This window comes from Anas acuta, chromosome Z (genome assembly GCF_963932015.1).
Source record: "Anas acuta chromosome Z, bAnaAcu1.1, whole genome shotgun sequence".
Taxonomy (NCBI): domain Eukaryota; kingdom Metazoa; phylum Chordata; class Aves; order Anseriformes; family Anatidae; genus Anas; species Anas acuta.
In genome coordinates, this window is record NC_089017.1 from 18279870 (window position 1) to 18305086 (window position 25217).

The following is a 25217-nucleotide window of genomic DNA, read 5'->3' on the forward strand; positions in this document are numbered from 1 at the left end:
TGCACATGTTGTGTGACTGCACAATAGACTAATAGTGAGAAAAATGCACACAAACAGAACTGGATAATTAATATGTTGCTAGTATATACTGGGTTGTTAAAGCTGGGGAATTGATGATAAAATGAAATTACATAGGCTACTTCTATTGCTTGATAGCACAGCTTTGGGATTTTTCTCTCCTACATTTTAGCTATCCACGATCAAGACATTGACATCTGGTGGGCCACCTAAGTTATATTACAGAAAAGGGAGAGAAATAGATATTTTAAGTCTTGATTCATCTGACCTAGTTTAGATGCCTACTCTAGGACTAGATGAATCATGCTCTCAAAATACCTCTGGGGCAAGATGAATTGCACTCTCAGAATTCAGACCCAGTCTTCCAAATATGCATTGTCATAAAAATGTAATAAGCCACTTGCAACATTGGCTCTGAGGGATGGAGCTAGCTCCAGGAGACTTTATCTATGTATTAAAAAAAAAAAAAAAAAAAAAAAAAGACAAGATTTTTGAGGACAAATAAAGGTGTCTACCACAAGCTAAATCCACAAAAACACTCATCTAAGTCTTTTGGGTTGAATGCTCAATAGTTGGTGTTGAGTTCCTGAACTGTTGGGTTTGGTTTCTGAACGTAATTTGGGTTGGACTATGCTTTAACTCCTAACGTCTCTTCTTGTCCTGTTTTCAGCTGGACTCAGAGGTTACCAAGCTGACTGACTATAAAAGTTGATGACCAAAGTTTCAGAATGGTCAGTTCTGATGCCTCTGCTCCTGGTTCTCCAGTCTGAAGCATTTTCAGTGGGATTGACTTCTAGAGAGCACTGACCTTTCCACTGATCCCCCTCTCCTCATGCAACTGGTCAAACACTGATCTGGCAATCATCCATTTTCCGATAATTATAGGCAAAGTTTAAATCTGCATAGCTCAGTACAGGTAATATTACAAGGCTGATGATAATACAAAATGAATGCTTATGCAGAGCACATCTTGAATGCAGCTGCTTCAACGACACTGTTCAGAAAAGCATAAACACAAGAATGAAATACAAAACAAAACACAGATCAGCAGGAGGATGTGTGTTTTCTCTAATTTGTTAAAGTATTGTAACCACTGCCAATTACATCCAAACTAATCTTGGTCTGCACCTCATATAACTGATGGAGCTGTGACAAGTTGTTTCACATGAATAATTGTTTACTAGAGAATATGTCTGACAGCTCAATTACTTTTTTGTTTTACCTCATTTTGAGCCTCCTTCAAAACTTGAAGCTGGTGTCTGGAAACACTGCAGTGCCTACCATCTGTTCTAACTGGGCAAAAATTCAGTTTTTTTTTTTTTCTATATTTTTAAAAGTAATTTTGATAAATCTGTTGCAAATCTGTTACTCTACAAAATTTTATCTATTAAAACCATATGCTGCCTCTTGAGTAGATCTTCCTCCCCTGCATTTATCCTGCTTATTGCACTTGCCCCCTTAGACTCTTGGCAAAACATCATTATTCTTTCTATCTTCTGGAATTTCCTGGGAAGCCCAAAATTTAATAAATGTTAAGATAAGTGAGACAAAGAGTTCCTCAAATGGTGCTTCTAGGAATTAGATGCAAGTTTTCCCAGCCTGTTCATTTAAAAAATGATTACATGCAGTAGCTGTTTAATGTCCTTTGTCATGAATAGCCTATAAAGTTCTTCATCACGCAAGAATCATCCTTCTGTGATCTCTCGTCATTTCAAATACAGAATGGAAATGTTTCATAAACACCTCTACTTCTGCACCATTGAGAATAAATCTACCATCTCTGATGAACAATGAGCCTATACCATTGTAAGAATTTCACTTGCTCAAAATAGAGTTCAAGGGCAACTTTTTATTGGACTCAGTCCTGCCACCCACAGACTATTTTGTCATCTTTGCTTCCCTTATCAAATTTCTACATTTTAAACCTTCTGCTATATACTGTTTGCTAACTTCTCTCTTCCCCTCCCCTTCCCCCCATTTGCAATACTTTTTCATTTAACACAAGCTGAATGCAGCTCAAACTTCTCTGCTACTTACACAGGTATGCCAAGTACTTCAGATTCCCAAGACATTGTGGAACCTAGATAAAAAAACAACAGCAAACACAATAGGTGTGAGGATAGGAAACTCCATTGTGGGAAAAGAATCACAATTTGGGAATCACAATCCATTTCAAGGACTTCACCCAGGCTTTGCATTTTGTTTTAAACCAATTATATTCTGATATTTTCAGTTAGATATTAGTTGTATTTCCTTCAATGACAGGAAAACATGTAGTGGACCAAGGGTATGTATGCATGCTATATCCTTCATTTTAGGAAGACTTCTAGCGTTCTCCAATGATGATCTTGTATGCTAGCTAAATAAACATGATCTGTGTGAATATTGATTCAGAAATGGTTTGCAAACCATACTGAGAGAGTATTTATCAATGGGTCACTGTCACAGAAGAAGAATGTATAGAGTAGCATCTGTTTCTAATCCATATGGTGTTCAATAATTTCATTAATAACTGGGATGATGGAGTAGAGAGTAGGGTTATTAAACTTGTAGACGGAGCAAAGTCGGGGAGGAATATACTGAGAATGGTATAACAATTTTAAGCAATTTTGACAAATTGTAGGTATGATCTGAAAACAATAAGATACTGGTCAATGGGGAAACATACATTAGGCAGGAGTTGTCTGTTTCATAGACAGGATGGGTAAACCTAATTTAAAGAGCAGTTCCACAGAAAGGGACATAGGGGTTAAAGCTGGCCATACAGTGGGGCTAACTCCACATGATTTAGCAACATCATATTGATGGAAAAAAGACCGCAGCTCTTTGGGATCAAATGGAATTTATAACCCTAAGTGTAGCCTGCAAGACATGAAGGAATCCTTCCTATTGATTCAGCATTTAAAGGCTTCACTCAGAGTAATTTGCCAATTATACATGGACCACTTGGAAAGAAAGCAGTAGAGAAAAATGAGAATGTTCTGGTGTCGAAAATGTGACCTATGAAAAATGATTGAACAAATTGGGTTATTTAACCTGGAAAAGAGAGGACTGCAGGAACACAACAATCTTCAAATACATAAAAGATGGTTGCAAAAAGAGGGAATAATCCATTCTTCATGTTCTCTGCCTAGAAATAATGGGTATAAACTGCAGCTTAATTGGAAGGAGAGTGAAGCACTGAAATAAATTGCCTGGAGAATTGGTGGAATCTCCATCTTTTAGAGCCCTTAAGAACCAACTAGTAAAATATCTGTCAGAAATGACATTGGTATAATTGTTCTTTCTGGGCCAAAGCAATAATATATTTAATGACATCTTGAGGTTCCCTCCAGTCCTGTGCCTCCAGAGAGTTATTGGATATAACATATGTACCAATGGAAGCATTTGAAAAGTTCTACAGTTCTGATTTCAGTAACCAAATAACTGTAGACATAGGAAACAGAAAATCAAGTCTAGTAAATCTAAGTTTGAGAGATGAATTACAAGAGACTTCTTGGCCTTTATTCTTGAGTTTTGGTTAATCTTTATGGGCCCTAGGTTATCTGAACTACAAAACATAGAGGTAGTATTTGTTATAATATCAAAAATCCAGTCACAGTATTACTAGAAGTCAAATCACTGTCTTTTTTTGTAAAATATTTAAAAACAGAATATGGGCATGTGGTGGTTTTACCCAGCTGTGCAGGTGAGCTCTACCACAACAGCTCACTCACTCCCCCTCTTCAAAGGTTTCCCTTTGAGAGGGGGAGAAAATTCAATGGAAGAGGGCTCAGGGGTTGAGATAAGGACAGGGAGATCACTCAACTATAGTCATTATAGGCAAAACAGACTTGCATAGGGAAATTAATATAATTCATTGCTGACTGACAGACTAGAGCAGTGAGAACCTAAAAGCAAATTAAAAATATCTACCCCTCATCCAAGCAGTGCAGAGGAATGGGAAGTAGAGGCTGTGGTCAGTCATTGACATTTTGTCTCTGACACTCCTTCACCACGGTCCCTCTCTGCCCCTGCTCCATGTGGGCTCCCTCCCATGGATGCCGTCCTTCCCAAAATGAGCCTGTGGGGGCTGCCCACAGGCAGCAGCTCTTCAAGCACTGCTCCCACACGGCTCCATCCCACGGGGTCCATCCCCCAGGAGCAAACTGCTCCAGCACGGGTCCCCCACGGGTGGGCGGCAGCTCCCCCCAGACCCACTGCTCCTGCGTGGGCTCCTCTCCACGGGCTGCAGCTCCGGCCCGGGGCTGCTCCTGCGGGGGCTCTCCATGGGCCGCAGCCTCCTCCAGGCCACATCCACCTGCTCCACCGGGGGCTCCTCCACCCATGGGGGGGCTGCAGCGTGGAGATCTGCTCCATGTGGGACCCATGGGCTGCAGGGGGACAGCCTGCTCCACCAGGGGCCTCTCCCTGCACAGCCCGCAGGGGAACTGCTGCTGCCTGCCTGCAGCACCTCCTGCCCTCCTGCTGCACTCACCTGGGGGGCTGTGCAGCTAGTTCTCTCACATTTTCTCACTCCTCCCTTTCACAAGACCTGCTTCATGGTGATTTTTTGCCTTTCTTCAATCTGTTCTCCCAGAGGCCCACCCAGCATCGCTCCGTGGCTCGGCTCTGGCCAGGAGCAGGTCCCTTTTGGAGCCAGTTGGAGCTGACTCTGACCTGACATGAGGCAGCTGCTGGGCTCTGCTCACAGACGCCAGCCCTGCAGCCCCAATGTTTCCAAACCCTTGCCAAGTGAACCCAATACAAGGCATCTTTATAAAAAGAAAAATCTTCTGGTGACATCATTCACCAAATAATTTAGTACCAGAACATAAGAGAGAGTTCCAAGAGCCAGTGAGAAGGATCTAGAATCTTGGAAAACTTTTCCTAATTTGTTAGATGGCAATGTGTCAATCCATTTTAACTAAATCTAGACAAGGTTTGCAGGCAACTTGATTGCACTAATGTAAATACTTGTAGGCAAAACAGCAATAGGATAATAAAGAGTTTGTCAGTCCGTCAGACAAATTTATGGTGAGATCAAATAGCTGGAAGCTGAAGTAAGACAGTTCAAACTGGTAATAGATTTATTATTATTTCTTTAAATGAGGAATTATTAATTAAGGAATGTTTGGAAAGATTATACTGTGATATGACCTATCACTGAAACTTTTAATTAATGCTTCAATGTTTTTCTGGGAGAGGTATTATAATTAAACAAAATCTTTTTTTTTCTTTTTCTTTCTTTTTTTTTTTTTATTTAATTATGCAATCTGTGCTGTAGAACTCAGGACAAAAAACATAGATAGATCCATTCTAGTTTGATAATTTAAGCCTCTATCATATAAACATGTCCTTAGTCTCAGCAAACAGGAAAAATATTAATTTTCAGTGTCAAAAATACATATTCCAAATTTTACATCACATCACTGGGAAGTAGCAGCATTTCTGCTGTTGAATCAAAATGTTTTTTGTGGAGTATGATCTGCAGAGTCCTGTTGTGCTTTAAATTTAGAGGGTTTTGTTTGTTTGCTTGTTTGTTTTGTTTTCTGAATGAAAATGTTTCTGTTCCTGCAGGATAGTTTGGGCTTAGCTAAGAAAACAAAAACCCACTGTGGACAACTCTGCTGTAGATGCATTACATCAGGCTTTGTTTCTCTGTTCCACTACCTTGATTTTAATGAAACCTGTCCTTGCGCTTCTGCTCACTTTGAATTAGCTATTCTTTACCCAGTCAGACTGATTGACTTTTTTGTCTCGTGACTACCCAAGTATGGAACAAACTTCCTTCACAGCCATCTATATCACTTACAGATTGTTCTTTTTTATTTCAATTTCCTCTTGTAAGTATTGAAGCACAAGAGACTGGACACTTCAAATTTTACTATCGTTTTATATAAGAAAACTCTGTTGAATCCCATGTTTGTTCCCTCAGTCAAGATCCTGCTTTTTCATTGTACTGCTTCAAATGCTTATATGAAATAGGATCATTTTTGGGCTAACTTGGTAAAATATGCTGGATGATTGTTCTACTTTGTTTCTTTCATTATATTCCCTTCTTGGGGAAAATATTCTGTAATCACTTTAAATCACAGAAAGTGTATTTTTTTTTTCTTAATGTAAGCAAATGCAGGGTATTTTTTATGGCTTATTTAAAAATCTGTTAAAACATTATGCCCTGTATTGTGTTTACATAACAAGGGTTTGGTAGCAGGGGAGCTGCAGGGTTGGCCTCTGTGAGCAGAGCCCAGCAGCTGCCCCATGTCAGATCAGAGCCATCTCCAGCTGGCTCCTAAACGGACCCACTGCTGGCCAGAGCTGAACCAGGGAGCAAAGCTGGTTGGGCCTCTGGGAGGAAGGATTGAAGAAAAAAAAAAAAAAGTGCTGTGCAACAGCAGCTGGGAGAGAGGAATGAGAAAGCAACCCCCATTTCCTTTTAATTCTTGCTGCTTTAGTCTGTTAGTAGTTGCCAATAAATTACATTAATTTCCCTATGCTGAGTCTGTTTTGCCTGTGACAGTAATTGGTGATTGATCTCCCTGTCCTTATCTCAACCCATGAATGACCCATGAAAAACCTTTTCTCATGGTATTTTCTCCCCTTGTCTTTCTGAGGAGGGGGAGTGGGAGAGTGGCATGTTTGAGCTGAGCTAACTATTGATGCTAAACAACCACTGTCCTTCCTGGCATCCAACATAGGGATTTTGAGGAGTTTGAGGTAAGGAAGATAACTGGGAGAGCTAACAGGCAAAACATGGACTGATATTTGCATGAGAACTCTTTGTGATTGTATGCTTGTATACAATCTTTACATAAAAAGCAACCACTCAAAGTTGTGTTTGCAACTTTATTAACGTTATAGAATGTGACTTTAATTATTCAGCTTCTGTTACATCTTATCAATTACTACAATCTAACTGTATATTGAGTTAAGATTTATTGCCTGCTCCCATCAAAATGAACCTTACATTGCTGAAGAAACAACTACAACAGAAAGACCTGTGACAATTGCTAGAACGTATCTGAAATGATGCAAGTCTAATCAGCATTCATCTTAATATGGAAGAGATATACCATGTCTTCGAAGGATGGAGAACACCATTGGTGGGAAACTCTTTTTGGATTGTCACTGACAGTAACAGAAACATTTAATTTCGTGCTCTACCCAGTTGTAATTACACTAACTCTAACTCTATTATGTCTATTGCTTATAATTATATTGTATATAAAGGGTTGGTACATAATAAAACAACTCAACTCCAACCACCCCAAACACACAAACTGATACATAACAAATATCAATACAACACTATCTATCTATTTTGGATCTGTAAGTGCATGAATTATCAACATACTATGTAAGGCACCAAGGCAAGAGGTGACCATACCACACTGTGAGAGTAAGATGAATTGGCTATAGTCACAGGGTGTGGAGTGCAATGTGTGTGGAGTGTGACAGTGTGCTCCCTGCCCCTCTTCAGCTTTATTTCCTGTAACCCTGCTTCAGCTGATAACTGTCAGTGGCACTTGTGATGGATGCCATCTGGTTGTGATGGCTGGATCCGGCCCACCGTGGATTTGGGAGAGAGACGACAATAGCCAAGGGGCTAGTTGAGCAATATACCCACATATGTGCTGGTCAATGTCTGACTCAAACCAAATCTGGAAGAAACTAACATCTTGAGTCGGAATGTAAATTTGACTTTTACTTCATCATTTTACCCTACAAACAGTGAACAGCCCAAGAGCACTGCACAGCAGCAGGCTGAATGCCAGGATCTCTCCTTGGAGTAAGGACACTTCTCAAGGTCTGCTCCTTGAGGCTGAGTGACTTTTTACTATTGAGAGATTCCTCATCTGCAGCAGATACTCAGTAAGTAACTAACAGTTTGCTAAACTTTGCAAGATTCACTAGGATTATATCTTGGATGGTGCACATATAATCCTCACGCACAAACTGTTGACCACATCTGAGACTATGTCTGGAACCAGCTGCATCAAGGCTCCTCTCTGAGTCTGGAAAACAAGGGAGTCCACTCTGAACTTGAGACTCAATGTGAGGGTCTCCTGACTGTTTGTCCAACCCTATCCTCTGTGCAGCAAACATCAAAGCATACCTCGCTGTCTGGATTCTTGTTGAAGTGCTGTCTTATTCACAATTAGGCTCTGTGAGATTACTACATCATGTCAATGAAATACATTTCTGCTTTTCTCTTACTGAGGTGCATATCATTTCCATCTGTGACAACACTGTCAGAGTGTAATAGTTGTGAGGAATTTACATTGTTCTAATGTGGTGAAGTCACCAGGGGAGGACACCAGTGTGTGTAAACTGTCCACCTTTGTCAGCATTGTGATGATGTCATCATGCCGACTTTGGTGTGGGGAATTGGTTTCACTGATGTAAGTGAAGTCTGTGAAGGTTATGTGATGAATGTTGACGAATGGGTATTTTAATGACAATAGTTACATGCATTTTTCATGGAGGTGAGGGTTGGAATGAATTATCGTGTAAACAAAAATAAATACTAAGTAACTAATACATATGTAAAATAAAATATGTGAATAAAATGTGGAAATGTATTTTCTTGCATTTCGAACTCTAGAATGAACTCATAAAGCTAAATGGAACTGATGGTGCTACGCTTTATGGTGTTGGGCACTGCAAAATGTATATCATCACGGTCTGAGAAACTGAGTGTCTGTGCATTGAGCAGATACCACACTTAAGCCATGTTAAGGGCACGAGGAAATGCAAGAATTCGTTTATAAAATCCCTGATAGATGATTAAATTACAGGTATCAGAAACAAGACAGCAATACAGTCTCTACTTATTGTAAGGCCAGCCCTAAAATTGTTCTCTCCTTCTTTGTGCCTGGCAAACAATGTGACCTGACCCCAAGATAAGAGTCTCTTGTTTTGCTCACCTCCAACAACAACAGGTCAAAGTAACTAAAGCTATAGGGAAACTATACACCATCACCCTTGCTTTGAATAACCAATCATTTCACATCCTAATTGATTGGCCAGTCACTGATGTCTCCCAGCATGACCTTAGCACGACCTGTTAATGACTGCCCCCAGGTAAATCACTGTTTGAGCTCCTAGCTGAGTAGCCTTGCATTCCAGTTCTGCATAAAGCCTTCCACTCACTGACTCTGTAAGACTTAGAAAGCCTGTCTTCTGTCAGTCACACCCTCCAGAACTATGGGAATGGCTCAGTTCTGGCTGTTGTTTGAAACCTGAAAATGATAGAATGTAATCACTTTGTGGTGATAATGGGCACAGAGATCAATCATCAATCACTACTTGGACTACTGTGACTTTACATTTACCTTTATTAAATGTACTTTCTGTGCCTAGCTTCCAGGCATTAAAATTACATGGGGTTAAGGACCTGTTCTCTCATGTGGCCCTCCATCAGTCTTTGTGACCATTGGAAATGTTATATATAATGACTTTGTGTTTTTTTTCCAAGTCATTGATTAAAAAATGGCCTGTCATAGGGCCAGAGGTTCCACAGGGAAGGAACTGCGTTAGTAACTTGTCCATTCAGTGATGGTTCCCCAGCTGCATGCTGAGAGACAGCTGCAAGCTCCACACCTATTGACAAAAATGCTGTGGACATGGACATGGATAGCCCAGAACAAATGTTATACCTTTGCTACCTCTAACCTGTTTTTAATCTTCCAGAGCTGGTGGACTTTGAAAGTAATGTGCCTTAATGGCTCCAAACTTCCAGGGAATTGCTGCTCAGTCAACAATCTGTGCTGCTGATAATTCACCAGGGAACAACAATACCTCAGTTACAGATATCGACACACTGCCATGTCAATCCTCTGGAGCCTCACCAGCCATCATGATTTATCTGTGATTGATGAAGCAGTGAAAGACACTAGAGCACTACTGTCAAAAGATAGCTGGATTTGATTAATTTTAGCATAGAATGTGTTTATTTTCCTGTGTGGTGGCATTGAAAATAGGTGAAGAAATCAACCCTAATACAATAATTCTTCTGATTGAAAATCCCTTAAGGTATTTTTGAACCACAGGATCAGGAGATAAGGTAAATACCTGTGAAAATTTTGGAAAAATAAAATGTATCTCCATGACTTTCACCAGAACTGCAGTAAGGGAGGATGAGATGTGATGTGTTAGGTCTGATCCTGAAAATCTAGTAAGGTGATGTCCTGGTTTCAGTTAAGACAGAGTTAATTTTCTTCCTAGTAGCTGGTAGAATGCTATGTTTTCACTTAGGATGAGAAGAGTGCTGATAACATGCTGTTGTTTCAATTGTTGCAGAGCACTGCTTACACCAAGCCAAGGACGTTTCAGCTTCTCGTTCTGTCCTGCCAACGGGCAGGCTGGGGGTGCAGCAAGAGCTAGGAGGGGACAGACCCAGGACAGGTGACCCAAACTGCCCAAAGGGGCATTCCGTATCATATGGGGTCATGCTGAACAATATATAGGGGTGTCTAGCCAGGGGGAGGAGGGCCGGACTGCTTGGAGTTAGGCTGGGCATCGCTCAGCGGGTGGTGAGCAATTGCATTGTGCATCACTTGTTTTGTACACATTATTAGTAGCAGTACTATTATCATCATTATTATTGTTGTTATTATTATTTTCCCGTCTTAATAAACTGTCTTTATCTCAACTCACAGGCTTCACTTTCCAATTTCTCTCCCCCATCCCAGAGAGGGAGGGGGGAGGGTGAGCAAACGGCTGTGTGGTGTTTAGCTGCCTGCCGAGTTAAACCACAACAGGTGAAAATTAGGTAATGTGAATAATGTTATTCATCTGGGAAAGATACTAGAGTGTCTGACAGGACTACTCTGGTTAATCAAATGAAGTATTTTTACAAACAAGCTTTTGATGTATGCATTAGTGCAGAAGTTATTAATATGTTTGCATTCGTTAGGTTTCATTTTAATCAGTTATATGAAAGTCTGCATTTTTAAATAGCATTTTTCAATAGAAAATAACCTAAATATTCTGTCTGTCCTTGGAAACTGAATATATGCTGATGTTTTAGAGCTGTGGGACTCCTTTTTATGTGTCCAACAATGTCTTTAGCTATCTTTTCTGGTACCAAATCTTAAAAAAAAAAAGACTTAAGAACTTATTTTATATGACCAGACTAAATGAGAATAAACCTAATTAGCATTGCTAAGTGATTTTTAATAGAAAAAAATGAAGGATCAAGAAAGAGCTTTCCTTTGTTTACTCAGTTATTTACACACAGGTGTGTACAGGACATAACCTTGATAATACCACGAATGGAACTATTTGTCTCAGCATAGTGCTGAAAAGGAACAAGCCAGTCTTATAAACCCTTTCAAGCTCACCACCCATGGGATTGCAAACACAAGCAACCAACTGTTGTCATTTTGAAAGAGAAAGCTTGCTATTGTTTGGGTTATGTATTTAACCTGAATTATTTTGTGTTGTGAAAGCTATTCATGTGTATTACATATTTACATTACAAATACATGAAAAGATTGCTATCAGGGCTTACAGACTAAAAGCTAGAAGTGCCAGAACTACGATTGCCAGTGGGGAACACGGTGTGTGATTGGATAATTAGAGTGCATATGCCTTAGGAGACAAAATAATTTTGAACAAACAGCCACCATTCTGGAAATTCCTTCATCTTCTGTTAAATAACTTCTGTGCTAATGCACATTTGCTTGTTTTTCAGTAGTTTCATCAACAGTTCCTGAAAATGTACCATTCTGTTTTGAGGATGATTGACTGGGCCTAAAATGCTTATTTTAGTGGTAAATGTACTGTGCAGAACATGTAATTTAGTTCATATATATGACAGATACATCAAGTGCCTTTTGAAATCACGATGAAAAGATCTAATAAAAAATATCTTTATCAGTCAGATTCAGTTTTTGAATAAAGTTTAATGCCAGATTTGACTGAAGTCTGTAGTGGAAAATTAAGAAAAGCATACATTATCCCCTGTTGCAGGGTTACATTTCCCTCAGCTCACTCAAACCATGCTCTATACTTCTGGTTTGAACTCAGCAGATGTCCCTAGCCTTGGCTTCATTAAGTGTTTTGTCAAGACAAGTTGAGATTTCTAATAGTTATTTGTCTATATTCACACTAAAATCTACCAGAGGTGTATTTCCTTTCCCTTTCCATCATATTCTAAAAGTGATTTTTGCTTTCCATATCCATTAGCATTGAGTTAAAATAGGTTCCCAGTACTGGTTATACACCTTGATTTTATGGTATTGTTGCTGTTGGTTAGTTGCTATGGTTGTTGTAGCCCAAATAAAACTGTATTGCATGAAAGAATTAAGTCATACCTTACTACTTAATAATATAAGCTTGGAAAGAAGAAAAGAGAAAAAGTCTTTAGAGAAGAAAAGTGTGAATTCTTAAAAATATGTTTCTAGACATCCTGAAATTGGATTCCACTGGATACATCTTACAAAAATACTAAAAAGGAAAGACAATTATTTCATCTGTCACATTAGGCGTAGCACGTGTGATTGATTGTGCTTGGGGATTTATTTGACTTTCAACGTTTCATTAATCCAAACTAGTAAACAGTGAACTCCAAATGGGTTTTTGTACACTCACTTTACATCTGCACACTTTCTGCACACAGGTCTATGGTAATTAAATTATTCCTAGTGATAATCTACCTAAAAGCTTTGTGCATGTTTGAGTGTTTTATTAGTCAGGATCTCAATGGTACAGTGCCCAGCATTGGGTTAGATCCAGGAAAACCATATTATTGTTGGTTGTGTTTGTAGCAATAGCTCAAAGAATGATGCTTTCTTTACAAACACAATCAGTGTCCCATTGAGCTTGCAGACTGAAAAAGACAAAGTAGAGATGCAGGGATACAGAATAATAAGACAAATTTGGGGGGTCTTCTTAGAATATTTTAAGTCTGACAGAATTAGTTTCATTATCAGATGAGAGGACACAAAAAAGGAGAAGGATGAAGCTAGAGACAAAAGAAAATGAAAAGAAAGGATTTCATGGCAAACAGTATGAAGGCTGGTATGGGGGGGGAGTTCCTGGTACCACTATTTGATGCAAACAGTCAACCAGAAAAAAGACTTGGTAAAATTTATCACCACAAAAAGTTAACTGAGTTTATACAAGAGTCTGTGAGTATGAATTTGAATCAGAAAACTAATTAAGCTGAATTATTAAGGAAGAGAAAAGATGTAATCTGCAAACCAAACTCCAAGGTGTGAGGAGTCCTATTGGACCAGGTTCTGAGGGTACCAGACATACAATGTGGATTCCAGTTTAGACGAAGCAAAGCCCATTTTTGTCATCTCTGAAAACAGAAAGATGATTTTTTCAGTCTTTAGGATTTAATTAGTCTCATTACTATTGCTTTGCAACTTAGCATTAAACATCTAGTATTTCTGTACAAAACTACTTTTCCCTAACTTACAGAAAGTTATCGGCCTGCTTTCCTGTTTGAATGGAAATCTCCGAATTCACCAGAACTTGGTTCACAATGAGATTCTGTGTCCATGTGCTGGTGCAAAAGTATAGATACTTCAGTACCTGGAGTTGTATGTGTGCACACACCACATCAGTTTGAAAAGGTGGTTGCGTCTGTAGCTCATCCTGCAGACAAGAAAATTTTCCACTTGTGTATTCAATTGCAGTTCAATTCAGATGAAGTGGTGTTTGTTTGGGTAGTTGATTTTTACCATTAGCTTTGTTTGCAGTCCAGCTCATATTTCAATCCCGGATTCTGCAGGGATTGCAGTAAACCTACAGGCAAAGTGAGAGGCTTCTTTTTGTTCCTAAACTGAGATCACTGAAACTTGGATCCGTTGTTTCAAACTTTTATTGGCCAGGAGCTACTAAGAGGGAAGAGTAAACTAAACTGATAACTAGATGTCTCCTATAAACCTTCTGAAAGTGGAAATTTTTATTTATCTGAAAACAAATACTAAAATCATAATAGATGCTATGCAGAAGCAGAAATGTCTGGCTCCTAATGAAGTAACAAAAACTTAACAGCCGTGGTGCTGATTCATATTCATGCCTATGTAATTTCACCTGATTAAAAATACTGAGAATTATATAAATTAACAAGCCTTTTATGCAATTAGTTACACCTGGGTAAAGTGCATGTAAAATGCTATTATGCTGATTTGACATTGTTTTATCCCCATTTTGCAAAAGTTTAGAAGATTACAAAGAGCACAGGATGACGTTTGGTCCCTGTGTGTTTAGGGGAAGAGCTGTCATATGACAAACTTCAGAGTGACCTACACTACAGGGAATAGAGAGTTTCAGCGACTTCTCTTTCTCTCCAGGTGGGAATATTACTAGACATCTTCATGCCAGTCTAGTTTTTTGGAGAAGTAGCAGATATTCATCCATATTTTATCTCCATCTGCTACGAAATCATAAAAATACTTTACGCTCATAAATGGGAAGCACGTACCTTCAGCGTGGTTTTTATCAAAATCTTAAAGACTTAAAGACTTAAAATCTTTCACCCAGCATCTTAAAGGAGATGCTGGGTGAAAGAGGACCCAGTGCTCTCCTATGCAAGTGCATGTCTCCTGTGCAAGCTACTTTACAACTGCATCCAAATACCACACAGCCTGCTCCTCAGCCAGCTCTTTCTAGTTCTTAGGAGATGGATGGGGGTGGTGGGGAATAGGGAAAAGCAGTTTCTTTGAAGTGTGATGCTTTGTTTTGGGTATATACTTAGCATAACGTTTTACATTGCTTTAAGTTGCTTGTCACGATTTGGGGGGGAGGGTACCACTGGCAGAGTGCCACAGCCTGCTGGGCTATGCTGCGTTTGCATAACGAGCCTCATAAGCTTTCATTAATGTTACATAGAACGGTGCATGCAAAGATGCTGCGGAGGGTCTGTCAGAGCCCGTACGTGCCTCAAGGGAAGTGGTGTTTAAAACAAACTTTGTACAATAAAGTCACATTTGGGATATCTTTTGGCATTCTTGAAGTGCACTATATGTGCACGTATGCATTATTAGCTCCTTCTGTGCTCTTGCCTGCTTGTGCCAGAGGGAAAACAGTGCAAAGAAAAGGTCATAGTCAGCCTGTATGAGAGATTTTTTACATAAATGTGTGTGTGTGTGTGTATGTGTGTGTATTTTTACAACACAAGGCAGTAGGTCTGGGGGTATAGAAATGCTTGGCTGCAGGAGCACCAAGAGGCTACCACATTAGTGATTCAACAGCACAAAAATAAATAAATAAATAAATAAATAAATAAATAAATAAATAAATATTGTAACAGTGTGGATGCACACATTTGCAAATGCTGAGCAAGCAGTATAAAATGGAGGAACTGTAGGGCTTTGAGTGATGTATAGCTTAGGGATATGGTTTAGTGGGGACTGTTAGTGTTAGGTTAGAGGTTGGACTCGATGATCTTGAGGTCTCTTCCAACCTAGAAATTCTGTGATTCTGTGATTCTGAATGGCTAAGGAGGTTTATACCCAGTAGTTTTGCTCTTGGTCCAGTACAAGCAAGTGCAGAGCTGCTGCTTGCCCCTGTCTTGCCTCTTGGTGGCTCCACAGGAATTCAGGGGCTTGGCGTGGCACCAGTCCATGCTTGCATGGGAAGCATTACGGGCTCCCATGGCCTGTTGCTGGAGGAGCTGTAGCTGGCAGCTGTGGTGTGTGTGCCACTCCTTTCAACATGGTGATTCTCTCTGGTCTCTTTACACTCAAGGACTCCAGTTTTGAGGCAGATGGGATCTCAAAGGAGTGCAATGGTGAGGAGAAAGAGGCCTGTTCCAGGCTTTCCCCCCAAGTAAAGAAATTTTTCGTCACATCCAGTCTGAACCTCCCCTGGCACAGCTTTGTGTCATTCCTTTGTGTGCTGTCATCAGCGACCAGGGAGCACAGACCAGCACTTCCCTCTGCACGTCCCCTCCTCAGGAAGCCGCAAAGGGTTTTGCAGCTCTTAAAGATCAGGGAAGATCTCAGGTCCCACGTTTTTCAGTTTCCATGTCCCAGTTCTACAACAGGGACCAGGAAGCTCAGAGAGATGAAGCATGGAAATCTTAGGTCAGGAGCAAGATTTCATTCCTGCCCTAGCTGGCTATAGACACCACTTCTAGCTATTGCATCCAGATCTGGGGGCCATATACCAAATCACAAATTGGTAGCTTTCTGAAGTGGGCATGAGCACACCTCGTGTCATGCATAGTGACTTAGTGACAGTGACAATGTGATATAACCAATATAACCAGTCACAGTGCCAGACAGCCCATAATCTTCCTTGGGATTAGAGTCTGGTGCACTGACACCTGTATTATTCTATTTTGACTGCTGCTGTATCAGTTTGTGAACACAGTTAGGAAAGAAAAACATTTAAAGAAAATATAGAACAGATTTAATGACCAGGATCCTTCCTAGCTGCACCAGTGACTTAGCTTAGGAAATGGGCATCTTAGCCCCTGGCTGTTAGGGCTGACCTCCCCTAAATCAGCTTCAATGCACGTGTCTCCTCTGTTCCTTTGTTAGCAATGGCTCCCTTTAGGGCTGTTGAGATTTGCTTGCTCTCTCTCGTCTCTCCTGTCTCTCCTCGTTAAACCTTCCTTCCTGTTCTCACTCAGATTTATATCTCTAAGGCCTAAACCTCCTTTTCCTTCTCTCCCCAACCCCCCTTCCAGAGCTGGATTTTAAAAGTGCAAGTGTCTGTAAGCAGCTTTGATTTCTCTCTTCCCTTTATTCCCATCCCCTTTATCTTCTTTTTGTGCCCACTTCCAGTATATATTTTGGTTAATACTTCTCACATTTTATAACAGTAAAGTGTGATGAAACATTGAAGTGCATGGAATTTATTGGCCTCGACTATTCTTAACTGTGATCCTTGTGTATAGACTAAAGAATCTGTTAACAATACAGGTGGTGAATTTAGGCTCAAAAGCATTTTTTTTTCGGGGACCCTATTTCTTCTATTGTCTTCTCCCTGCACTAGAGAACTGGGGGTCTCTATGGCTTTCTAGAAACTCCCCACTCTTTTCTCTCTCAGTGCAGCACAGCACTTTCCCTCCCATTCTGTGGTCACAGACCAGGCAGCATGAGGGCAAGGAGACTGGGGTGTTATACTTCAAATTCATGAAGTACAGGACTGCCTGGGAGAGGACAATACCCCGAAAGCCTGTTGTGCTTCTCCTTTTCAAATTTCAAGAACCTGACAGTTTGCTCTGTGGATTCTGAAGATGAGTAAAAAGGCTAGATTCTTGTCAGAGGGTGTAGGCTGTGTATCGTTTTGAGTATGTAGTGTGTGTATGGATGTGTATATATTTAAATATATTTTTGAGTTATGTATTGTCATGTCTGCATTGAGAGCACCATCTACCTGTCCCTGTGGTGCAGCTGGAGGTGAGGCCCCTCTGATCCCATCCCTTCTTGCTGAACAGCAGGAGCACCCTCAGATCTCTGCAGAACAAGGAAATTGCAGCCTATGGCATGATGTTTATCATTTCAAACCAGGTGTGCAACAGCTCTTAGTAAATCGGCCCTGCCATTATTTAGCCTCTTGATATGAGAATTAATCATCTGTCTTGGTCATGATGAGTTTCCAGCAACTGTCAAAGCTAGCAGGGCCACCTCCAGATGGGTAATGCTTTTTGAGTACTGAGCCTTTTTGCTTGGAATAGCTAGTCCTGTAATATATATACATCCAAACTTCCCTCTGGCTATTTAAGAAGAAGATCAATAGTTCTTAAAAGTGCCTCAGCTTTTTACTTCAAAATACACTTTTTAAAGAGTTACCATTGGTTGGAGAGTATCCCCTTGCTTCAGGCTACTGGCACATCAATATTTATTTTATCCCTGCTTTAGAACTAAATAAGTACATGCCACTTCACACTGACAGAAAAACAGGGCCAAGTAAAAAAAGAAAAAGAAAAAAGAGAATAAAAGAAAAGAAAGAAAAAGAAAATAGTAGAAATTCAATTTAATTTGCTTTCAGAAAACTTGATGGTCAAGTCCCTAAGCATCAGACCACCCAGTATTATTACGAGCACTGAAATGAATGCCTGTCATTTGAACAGAAAGGTAATATGTTCTCATTAATATTATCCAGTCAGTGGCACCTCAAAATATTGCCTATTGAAGTATTCACAATGCAAACAGAAAAGCAGAATATATTCTTAGATATGAATTAGGTGAATTAAAATAAAATCAATTTCAGTCCATCAATGTATATAATTAATTTTCATTTAAAGGCTTATCAAATGGTATTTAGACTGAATAAGTCTAGTAAGGCCAGGTGCTCTAATAGCTGAATTGCAGTAGATACTTGAGATCCTATTTTCAAGAGAAAAATTGCCTGGCTAAAAGAATAATTACTATGCTAAATATTACTTCTCTTCCTGCTTACTGCAAACAAAGCTGGGTAGCAAAGTGTTTAGTATCTAAAATGTGTGTGCATAAGAGAATAAAGAACTGAAACATTGGCAATAGGAAAGCTTTTTGTTCAGTATGTAGTGTGAAAAGACATTAAAATATTGCAAATCAAAACACTCAGCTAAGATGCTATCTTTTACTTTCCAAAGAGCCCTAGTACGTTAGTCAGCTTTATTGGGAATTACAAATCTGATTTAAAAGTTATACACTTCATCAGTACATAATAAGGTTTACAAGTCAGAATATAACTTTTTTTTTTTTTTTTTTTTTTTTTTTTTTTTTTTTTTCTCCTTGCTGTTTTACTGTGAACTCTCTGCACTGGCAGTTTTCCTTCCCAGAACTTTCCAGCTGACCTTCTTTAAGGTTAAACATGCTCCAGCACTTATATGTGGGCTAGAAGGAATCTGCTCTGAGGAGTTTAAAGAATTTCCAGTTTTATAACTGTTCTGTTAGGGATGAGCTGAGATGGAAGAAAACTATTTTAGAGTTACTTATGAAAATCCTTTGAAACTCAGCCTGAAGAGAAGTCAGTGTTCACTCTTAAGTCAGGCATATGGAGCTGTGGATGGCTAGTTTATCTCTCCAGGCTGGGTAAGCCTCACAATGATTGTGCAGCGTTATCAGGTAGCATGGTATGCAGAGCACCTGTCCTAGCAAGGAAATGAGTCTGTGTTCTAATAACTGTCTGGCCATGACATACAACTCATGAAGGCATCATTGTGGGACATCTTTTAAAAAAAAATTCTTCACTGCAATCAGAATCTCCATCCTTAGAAAAAAAGAACAGGTCTAATCCCTCTAAACTCCATTAACTTCAGGAATATCTGGAGACACACAGGCGTTCAGCAATTAAGCCCCATATGACACATATTTTATTTATTAGAACAATATGTTAACAATTTTATTATTTATCAAAGCCTATCTGTAACTAAGCATGTCTGCATAATGGAACTGTTCTGCAATATGTTGTTAACATGCAGAAACAGGACTTCCAATATGTTATAGGTAACCCTTACCTATAGTGCCTCATGCTGTTGAACATAACAGCTGGAGCATGGATTAAAAATCATGCCAAAAACAACCCACACAGCTTGCAATTATTCACAAACCTTTTGTGATGACGGAGAGAAAAAGGTCACTAAATACTAGAGGTCTAATTCTGAGTAAGTCCATTGCACCACGAAAAAGAAACTGCACAGCTGCTTGGGTTTTCCATGCTTCTCTGTAACTTTTATGGCTTTATCTCTACCACACTGCTTTAAATACTGCTGACCAGATTCTGACTGCTTATGCTCCACTGTGAGACAAGATAGCAAGGGACAATTGGGCTCCTGATGCTTGTGTTCTGCCAAAACACTTCCAAAACAAAATTTTGGTAAGAAGTAGAGGAGTCACATTTCAGCCTGTAGATTCCAGGATCAACAGGGGCTCCTGCTCCTATGTCCCCTTCCACACTTCCAGCCCCTACTAGCAGGGAAGTGTGTTTTGGGGTAGTTCCTCCAGCAAGCAGCAACAGAAGAACGATCCCTTCTTGCAGCTGACCAGTAATCCTACTTTGGTGGTTTTGTTGGGGTTGAAGACTACTGGACTCTGAGAGTTGTTGAACAAAAAAGTTGCATTGCATTTATTAAAAAAAAAAAAATCTACAAAATTTTCAGCACAATTGAATTTGTATTCCATCTGTTTGTAAGTAGCAATGACAAATAAAGGGATCTTCTTCAAGAGCTTAGGTGGAAAAAGAGAGTGTATGGTTGCTGGAAGCAAGTTCAGGCAATATGGGAGATCTACAGGGATGCTGCTTGCCTTTATAGGGGGAGAATTCATGTGGCCAAGGCTCAATTAGAGTTGAAGCTGGCCAGCAGTATGGAGAACAGTTAAAAAAAAATATATTTTTAAAAGTATATTAACAGGAAAAGGGGGACCAGAGTAAACATTAGTCTGATACTTGATGAAGACTGTCACCTAACACACAGAGACATAGCCAAAGCAGAGACATTTAGCTAATGTTTTGCCTGTCTTCAACACCAGTGATGGTCTCTGGGACCCCAGTTGCCCTGAGTTGGACAGTGAGTGAGAGAACAATAAACTCCCTGTAAACCCCAAACTCAGGGTTTGCTGCTCCACCTGGATGCATATAAGTCCATGGGGCCTGTTGGGATTCATCCCAGCGTATTTGGAGCACTGGCTGATGCCATTGCGGGACCTCTCTCAATTATTTTTCAATGGTTGTGGGGATCTGGAGAGGTCCTAGTTGACTGAAAGCTGGCAAACATGGCTCTAATTTTCAAGAAAGATCCTGGCAGTTACAGGCCTGTCAGTCTCACTTCAATGCCTGGTAAAATTATGGAGATTATTCTGGGAGCTATTGAAAAACACCTAAAAGACAACAGACACTGGTAGCAGCTGAAATGAGTTCAGAAGGGGAAGGTCATGTTTAACAAACTTCATTTCCTTTTATGACAAGATCACCTATCTAGTTGACAAAGGAAGCCAGTCAATGTAATTTTTCTGGATTTCAGTAACGCTTTTTATACTGTCTCTTACAGTATCCTCCTGGAAAAAATGACCAGAATACATTTAGATAAAAGCATAATAAGATGGGTGAACAATAGGCTGATAGGTTGGGCCCAAATGGTTCTTGTAAATGAGATTACATCAGGATTGCGACCTGTCACTAGTGAAGTTTCCTGGGGCTCCACTTTAGGACCAGTCCTCATTTTCATAAATGATTTGGATGTAGGACTTGAAGGATTTTTAAGCAAGTTCACAGACGATGCCAAATTGGGTGGAGCTGTTGATTCTGTCAAGGGTGGTGAGGCCTTGCAGAGATCTAGACAAATTAAAGAGCTGGGCACTCACCAACAGTATGAGGTCTAACAGGAGCAAGTACTAGATTCTGCACCTGGGAAGGGGCAACCCTGGCTATACATACAGACTGGGGGATGAGATGCTGGAGAGCAGCCCTGCAGAAAGAGATCTGGGGGTTTTGGTCAACAGCAAGCTGAACATGATCCAGCAGTATGCCTTGGTGGCCAGGAGAGCCACCTGTATCCTGGGGTGCATCAAGCACAGCACTGCTAGCTGGTCAAGGGAAGGGATTGTCCCACTCTACTCTGTGCTGGTGCAGCCTCACCTTGAGTACTTTGTGCCGTTTTGGGTGCCACAGTATAAGAAAGACATAAAACTGCCAAAGAGTACCAAAAGGAGGGCTACTAAGATAGTACAAGGTCTAGAGGGGAAGGTGTACATGTATGAGGAGCAGCTGAGGCCTCTTGGTGTTCTCAGCCCAGAGCAGAGCAGGCTGAGGGGAGGCCTCATGGCGGCCTGCAGCTCCCTCACGAGGGGAGCGGAGGGGCAGGCGCTGAGCTCTGCTCTCTGGGGACAGCGACAGGACCGGAGGGAACGGCATGGAGCTGGGACAGGGGAGGGTCAGGCTGGGGGTTAGGGAAAGGGTCTGCACCCAGAGGGTGGTCGGGTACTGGGACAGGCTCCCCAGGGCAGTGGGCACAGCACCGAGCCTGGTGGAGTTCAAGAAGAGTTTGAGCATTGCTCTCAGACACATGATCTGAGTTTTGGGTGGTCCTTTGATGACCCAGGAGTTGGACTTTAGGATCCTCGTGGGTCCCTTCCAACTTGGGATATTCTATTATTCTGTGATTCTGTGACTCTATTCTGTCTTAAATTTCTGCAGGATAAGTAATTTGTATTTGATGATCTAGAATTTCTGACATGCTTCCTTCTTGTCTTTGACTAATGGTTCATTTAAGCAATATGCTTAATCAATGTTTGCTGATGTTTATGGTCAAATGCTTACTAACAGCAGGAGCAGAAAAAGTAAATCCCATCTGCATAGAAATCTTGCTGAAATTCAGCAGCATGCTGTTTCGCTGTAATTTTTGTAGACAGGTGATTTTTCATGGTATCTCCAGAAGGTCTCCCAGCTCCCTGCTGTTTCCTCTATTTTCCTACCTGCTGCTATCTCAAGTTACGGCTTTGTGTGTAACCTAACATGAGGTGCCATTTTTATGTATATCTATTTGTTTTGTTTGATGGAGTCTCCTTTGGATTCAGTTCAGGTACATGCATAGGTTGAGTCAGGACTTTGACTGATCTGGTAGACAAGTGGCCTCCTTCAAAATGCTCCTGCTGTTCACTGAGACAAAGAGATGTCATGACAAGGAGTTAAAGCAGGCATGAAGATACTGAATCCTGGGGAGCAGACCTGACTGTTTCATATGGCTTCTGGCAAAATATTGTCATTGATGATTTTGGGGAAGAATTATTAAATCTTTTTCATTGCTGTTGGGTAGTAGTATACCAATGAAATGTGGTTAGGTAAACTTCTACATGTTAATGCCAAAAGGTGGTGTACTAAAACTGGGAGTAGTGATTTGACAATTAGGAGCTGACAAAAATTCTAACAATTTGTTTCTAAAAATAGATACATTTATATAGTTGCTTATTTTACTGTTTTTAAGGGACAGCATAGCTCTTATGTCCCTTCTAATATACCCTTGGGAGGCAGGATGGCTTCCTTGCTTTGCCTGGACTTGTTTTTTTTTTTCCTTCTGATGAAACAGAAAAGGATATTGTTTGTATTGGCTAATTTATGGGCACAAATGGCTAGAATATGTTTTCATCTTTTTGCTAAATTATTTTGAATAATTTGTGCTAGTGTTTTTAGAGGTCTTAGAGATCTGAAGGGGGATCTGAGCCATGTTGTACTAGTACGTGATCTTTCCTCAAAATTTCTTACCAAAAAGGAAAAAGGAAAATAAAAGGAACAAAATTAACCACTATGATAAAGAAACAAAGCACTTGATTCCTAGCCTGGTCCATTTTATTAGACCATTTTATCACCTCGTATTCTATTTCTTAAGATTACAATCTGACACCCTTCAAGAAGAACAAGAAAAAGCAAAATATAAGGAGATTCAAGAGAACACTTTAAGAGGAAAGTTGCCTACGGTGCAGATCAAGGGGCTGGAGCACCTCTCCTACAAAAACAGCCTGAGAGAGCTGGGGTTGTTCATCCTAAAGAAGAGAAAGCTCTGGGGTTAACTCAAGTTAACTGGGGTTAACTTTCAAAAAAAAGTCTGCTCAATCAGATAATGATAAGGCAAGGAGGAATGATTTTAAGCTAAAGGAGAGGAGATTTAGATTAGATGTTAAGAGGAAATTCTTCACTTAAAGAGAGGTGAGGCACTGGCACAGATTGCCTAGAGAGGTTGTGGGTGCCCCATCCCTGGAGGTGTTCAAGGCCAGGTTAGATGAGGCCCTGAGCAACCTGATCCAGTGGGTGGTGTCCCTGCCTATGGCAGGGGGGTTGGAACTAGATGATCTTTAAGGTCCCTTCCAACGGGAAGCTATTCTATGGTTCTATGATTCTATGATAGGGTCATAATTATAGAGTAAGTAAATAAAGTAATGTGAAATTGTACCAGATGAGATATGGGGAAAACATCTATTTAGAATGCGAAAGCTCCAAATTCCATGTTAAAACCAAATCAAACCAAACAAAAATACCCACCAAAAGAAGAAGAAGGAGAAAAAAGAAGTGTAATTCAAAACTTCAAAGAACAGGAGAAAGAACAATTACTGTTTGGGGTATTTTTTTGGTTGGTTGAAGAGCTGGATTTTTAATTGTATAACTGTATAATTCCACATACAGTTGTGAAAATCTTGAGCTATTTTATCTGATTTTCAGGTAGAAAAGCTAGGGAACATTAGATAAGCTGAGCTACTGGTTCAAAGACATAAAATGAGAATCAGAAAATAATTAAACCAGGCCACGTGAGAATAATCTCAAAGCAAGCTGCTGCTAAGCCAATAGTAACTTGGGCTCAGCTGTGCCTATACAACAAAGGCAAAATGCAATACAGCAGGGAAAAGCTGTGGGAAGAAATGCATTAGAACGTTATCCATTACAGTATGGCAGAGAAAAATGAGACTCTGTGCTACTAGGTTTGTCAGAAAAGCTTTTGGGTAAAAATCAGCAACTAACAAAATCAAATGTCATAGTGTCATTGTTCTGCAACTGTTTTAAAGATAGAGGTAACTCTAAATTGACCATAAGAAACATGGGATTGAATGCCAGCTATAACTGAGGCTTTACTTGTAACTTAACAGTCTATTTAAAGAAAATAAATGGAAAGGTTATATTGCCAAGCAAGCTGGGGAGAAGATATAGAATACCTGGTATTCACTAAATATTAAGACAGTTGTTTTAGAGTATTCATAAAATACTGGATGGAGATACCTGGAAATTAAATGAAATGTGAATATAAAATATTTTTAGTCCTTTTGCACAAGCAGCCAGAAAATTGTACTAATTCACAAGAAAGTAAGGCTATAGAGTTACAGCCAATCACTAACCTGGCCAAAATTAAAATGAGATGTAGCTCCAAAAAATAAATATTATGAAAACTATTTGGAGAAACAGATTGACAAGTCAAAACTACTCTCAGTAATTGATCGGTTTGTTTATTATCCTTCAAAACGTGGAGGACTTTCTGGCAGTAAAATAAACAAGATAATTTGTTACAGTACAGACAGACTTTGTATTCTTAGCCAGGGAGCTGGAAGCCAGAATTTGTCTCAAAGAATATTCATCTGAAAGCTCTACACCAGGTTTTATTTTTCCCATTTAAATTGCAGGGGAATTAAGTATTATGTTCTGATGCACGTTTACCTTATTCTAAACAGGAGGGTTATAAAAACTAACTTGCTAACTATTTGACCTAATTATTTGACCTAGGTCAGAATTTCCTAACTCCAGTTGCCACTGTTAAAGTAATTGTATGCATAAAACTTTGCAGA